This window comes from Neophocaena asiaeorientalis, unplaced genomic scaffold (assembly GCF_003031525.2).
Source record: "Neophocaena asiaeorientalis asiaeorientalis breed wild unplaced genomic scaffold, Neophocaena_asiaeorientalis_V1.1 scaffold938, whole genome shotgun sequence".
Taxonomy (NCBI): Eukaryota; Metazoa; Chordata; class Mammalia; order Artiodactyla; family Phocoenidae; genus Neophocaena; species Neophocaena asiaeorientalis.
Window position 1 is genome coordinate 1,101,583 of NW_020175671.1, and position 5,176 is coordinate 1,106,758.

Below are 5,176 nucleotides of genomic sequence, written 5' to 3' on the forward strand. Positions count from 1 at the left end.
GTTTGAAAATACCTTGGAAACCCAAGTGAATTCTGCCAGGAAAAGGACAATTCAAAATTCATTATAAGAACCAATTCTAGGAAAAAATTCAAGAAGTATGGCCCACTTTCTAATTTGTGTCGTGTTAAACTGAAGGAACTATAAACTTATTAGCTACCACTTAGAAAACGGAACGGTGCAGCACCACAATTATGTCACATTTTTAAAAGAACACAAGTTTGGGGAGACACTGTAAATAGTAAACCTTAACTACTGATAAATAATGTACCGAGTCAACCAAAGGTTTTTCTTGGAGACTTGAAAGTAAAAGGAGGAAATGTATTCAAGTAGATAATCATTTATGTAATCCTTGCCAGCTATGAGTGCAAATGAGGTGACACCAATATTTTCCTGGCCCCTGAATTCACCTGGTAATGCAGCATTTTTATCATCACTTAAAATCTCTCATAGGATTATTGTTGAGCATCTGTGGGGTTGTCACACGTGAGACTATGAAAATGTTGTACACCAGGTTCTGCTTTGACCCTTCCCAGATGCCCATTTCCCTCCACAGCCCATGAGGGCATTTCACATTAGTTTAAAATTTCATATTTTTTTTAATTTTAAAAAATAATTTTATGTAATAAAAAGTAAAAGTCCTTGTCCAACCATCCTGGTGGGTCACCTGTGTCTCTCACACAGATCACTCAAGTTAATGGGGAAGAAAGAACAGGGGGCCCAAGTCTGAGGTTATAAATAATAGAAAATAAAAGATCTTCCATCTCCAGCGGGGGAATAGATGAGAGGATAGGAGAGCAAGATGGGGTAGGGATGGGCAGGGGCAGAGCATAAACCCCCCACCCCTGCTGGACCCTGGCCCTGCGCACTTTGAGGCCCTTCCCATTCAAGGCACTTGTCAGGAATTCCACAGATCCCCAAGGGGGAGATAAGGGGCTGGGGGGCTGGGACTTCTCCGAGCTGCTGGGGGAAGAGACACAGATCACTCTTCCCTCCACTCATGGAGGTCTCAGGTCACAGCCAGGACAATCTTCAGTTCCATGGGGGGTGGAAGGGGAGCTGCCGGGAGGGATGAGATTGAACTGGTTGGAGGGGAAAGAGAAGAGAGCAGGCACATTAGAACCCAAGCAGCTGTCCCTTCATCCAATGCCGTCCAGTGTGGGGTGTGGGGGGAGTGTTGATAGGTCCGGCCTCCTCAAGGTGTCTCATGGGGCTGTCAGAAGCACAGATCAATCGCTGTTTCCCAGTGAACCAGAGCTCTTCCTCATGTGCCCAGCTCAGCCCCCCACATCCCAGCCTGACGTTGTCTGCTGTGCTGACCTTACCTGGGCTAAGTCAGGAGACAGTTGGGTTCACTGAGAGCTGAGGAGGCAGCGGGGAGGGGGGCTGCTGGATCACAACTGAGGGAGGATGGAAAGAAGCAAAGAACAGAGCCAGGAGCAAGCCCCTGGTGGCAGCGACTGTGGCTTCTGCTCACCCTACATCACAGACAGGTGCAGGTCGGCAGGTGCCCTGTGCAACAGCCCTGCCTCCAAGACCCCTCACTCCCCACCCAGAGCCCGTGCATCCTGCCCTACCTGCAGTGCGTCAGCCAAATTCCTCCAGCTAATGAGAACTCATGAATCCTGTCATCAGCTCCTCCCGGACATCCAGGCACCTGGCCAGGCTGCTCACCTTGGGAGTGTCCGATGTAGGGGTAGGGTGAGGGTATGGAAGCTGAGAATGCAGGCACCCCACTGTGGGGCATTGCACCTTGAGGGGAGCCCCCATGGCTCTGGGGTAGGTGCAGCATCATCATCTGGGGCAGGTGGGGGGCCCCAGGGTGAGGAGGCTGGGCTGTTGTGATTCCAGTTTGGACATGGGCGTGGGTAACATGGGCCATATTGGTGACACCATGGGGCAGCTGCTGGTGGGCATGGATGGAATACACAGTGGCTGGTTGGGGGAAGCTGCTTTGATGGGACTGGGCAGAAGGTCCGGGTGGCAGAGAAGGTGGTGTACCTGTCAGGACCCCTGGGTGGTACAGGCTCTGCTATGGCTATACACTGCCCAGGTACACTGCCACCTGGTGCTGGATGGGACCAGGGTCCACATGCTGGGACTGCAGTTGGCTCCCAATAGGCATGGTGGCTGGTTGCGGCTGGTGCGCATGGAGCTACATGGCATGGTGCAGATAGGACTGGTGAACCGTGGCATAAAGGGCTTGGGGGGTGGGCTGCTCTGCAGAAGTGTACTGAGGGGTGAAGGGTGACACAATGGCCTGGGGATGGCTCCCTGACATCAGCATGCATGGGTTGCTTTGAAGCATGGGGGCAAACACTGTCTGTGAGGGGTAGGGGGCTATGGGCTGCATCATGGTGGGCTGGCCTGGGAACTGCTGTGGGTTGTAGGGGATGTAGGAAGAATAAGGTGTGGCAACCACCAGAGGTGGGGCAGAAGCGGTGGCGGTGGCCTGCATCATCAGAGGGGCTGAAGCTGTCTGGTATTTGTCCGAGTGCTGGGAGGGCAGGGAGCCTTTTGCTCCCTGGTACTTGTCCTGCTGTCCAGGCATTGAGTTGGACACAGGATTTCTGTCCTGAGGTGCCTGAACAGCTGGTCCCTGAGGTATGTAGGAAATGTACTGGGGGCTTTATAGCCCACTCTGACCTGCTGTCAGCACTGGGATGGAGGGAGTTGAATGAGTCCAGGGCCCAGGAGAAGTTGGAGTATTGATTGATTTATTAACACACAGCAGGGGCTTAGTGGGATTGAACTCCTTGGCCTTAGGGTTCAGTGTTGACTTCTTCACTTGTTCAGCAACAGGGACCTCATCCTTGTCATCTCTTTGGCTTGGGCAAGGCAGAGGGGGCTGATCCCGCCCCTCGGTGCCTCCTGCTGTTGGCAGGGGTAGTTCATCCTCCTTAAGCGATACGGATTCTAAAAGGAAGAAACAGCCCCCATGGAGTCTGAAGCCAAAAGACCTCCTTCTCCTTCCCTTTGGCCTCCTTCTTTAGAATCTGGGGAGGGAAAGGATCCAGGCTGGTCTCAGGGGAGCTACTGGGCTGAAACTTAAACTGGGCCCCAAACTTTCTCAGTTCTTCCAGTTGAAAGTGTTTCTGTTTGTTCTGAAGGCCAGGGACTTTCCTAGCTATCCAGGACAGCTCCTGGAACTGCAGCGTTCTCTCAGGTTACTTGGCCAGGAGTTCTTTTACATCTGTGGGGGCCAGTGAGATCTTTGGAGAAGCTGGGGAAATGGAGCCTACTCCAGGATCCCCAAATGATGACATCATGGGGATGGAAGCTGAAGAGGTCGGTACTGCTGAGCAGATGGGAGGCTCAGGACAGGAAGCTGAGACTGGGGCAGGGGCAGCTGACTTGGGAGAGTGCAGGGGGTACATCCGGCCCACTGCAGGAGCAGGTGGAGCAGAAGCTTCTCCAGAAGGCCTGTTGCTGGGGGAAGACAGAGTCTTGGTACCTCTCAGAGGTCACTGTGCCTTAGGGGACATGTGGGAGGGGCCTCCATTGATACTGCGTGTCTCAGAACCTGGGCTAGGGCTGCTATTGTCAAGATGGTGAAGGCCAAGAGGTGGCAAAGAGCTAAGGCCAGGCCGGCCGGCATGAGAACTACTGCATCGAACTCCTCCCCTGGGACATTCCTGAACTCGATGGGGTAGAGGGATATACTTTCCCTCTCTAGATGCCAAGCTGGGGCTCTCTCCTCCTGAACCCCGTTACTGAACTGTACTGTTCTCCTCTTCGGTGCACCCTTCATCATTCTCCATGGCGATCTGCAGGCAGTACTGGGGGCTCGATTTAGTCTTTCAAGTCAACTGGGCTGCACACAGCTCCCGCTGATGAAACTCTTCTGAGTTGTCCTTCTATAAGGGACAAGAAGAGAGACTACTGTCATAGGCGGTCTTTACACTGTAGTTCTCTTCATTGAACTTGAACATTTCATTGGGGTCCCATCCATTGGACATGTCAGACTCCAGGTCATAGTCATCGCTGTTGCTGTCGCACCCATCCCAGCACTGAAGCATCTTCTCTTTGTGCTCCCCACTCACTTTTGAGTTCATGGCAATGGCTGAATCAGTGAACTTTAGTAGCATAATTGAAGTCAACATTTTGGAAGTAGACAAGCACGACATCACTTGACTTAAACACCATGGTGTCCACAATGTCTTCCTGACGAGGGCCACCTACTGGCTCTGATGCTTTCTGTGCACAGCGTCTACTGCCAGTTCGAACTTTTAGCTCAGCATCCACAGGTGGTACCATTCTTCACCTTTACATCACAAGTGGAGCCCACAACAGTTGTAAGGAAATGCAGCATTCTGGAATTGCTGTCACCCTCAAACACCAGTGACTGTGGGGTGCCTTTCCTGTGCTTTGTCCCCTGGCGCTGCTGACGGCCGCTGCCCTGGCCTCTCCTGATATTTCTGCTGTGGTGGCAGTGGCTGCGGCGCCAAGATGCCCTCGGCTCCGGTGGAGCCTGCTCCCCGCAGCAGCTGCAGGCCCCAGGCAGGGGGAAGCGGCCGCAGGAGGCCCTGGGGCAGCCGAGGTGGAGGCCAGGGGCCCCCAGGAGGCCTCCGTTAGGATGGCTGGTGCTCTTGGGAGGCCAGCAGACCGCGGCCTGTTGCGTGAGGGCGGCTGCTGGGGCTCGAGGTCTGTTGTGGTGGCTGAGGCTTCAACTTGAGGGCAGCGTCCGGAAGGGGAATTAGGGGGAAGCGAGGGAAAGAGGAGGCCTGGGCTGGGCCCCTGCTGGAGACTGTGGGAAGCGAGGGGGACTGGGAAGCTGGGGCCCCACCGCCGTTGGTGGGCGGGGGCGAGACCCACGGTGTCGGGAGCTCCATTCCTTTAATTACAGATAATTTTATCTCACCATAACACATTATTATGACTCAAAGCATTTTATTGACCACCCTAACAAAACATGTATGTAAGTTGAAATTTAATTTTTGCACATGACCATATGACCTAGGGACCAATAGATTTCTTCCGAATTAAGAAACCCCAAAGGAAGCAGATGCTCAGCCTGGAGGAGGCATAGTTTCACATCCAGCAGGCAACATGAGAATTTCTGTGCGGTGCTTGTACAATCTCATGTCTCTGGTACTTGGCCAAAAACCAACTGTCATCCATCAGGGGCATCCTCCCTCTGAACAAATAAAACTAAACATAGCAGGTGACCATTATGATG

At 53.1% G+C, this 5,176-nt stretch overlaps 1 pseudogene; it reads right to left on the reverse strand.

Moving 5' to 3' along the window:
* Positions 1-1,006: 1,006 nt before the first annotated feature.
* On the reverse strand, positions 1,007-4,829 carry LOC112390717 (ataxin-2-like protein pseudogene; annotated as a pseudogene).
* Positions 4,830-5,176: the final 347 nt, after the last annotated feature.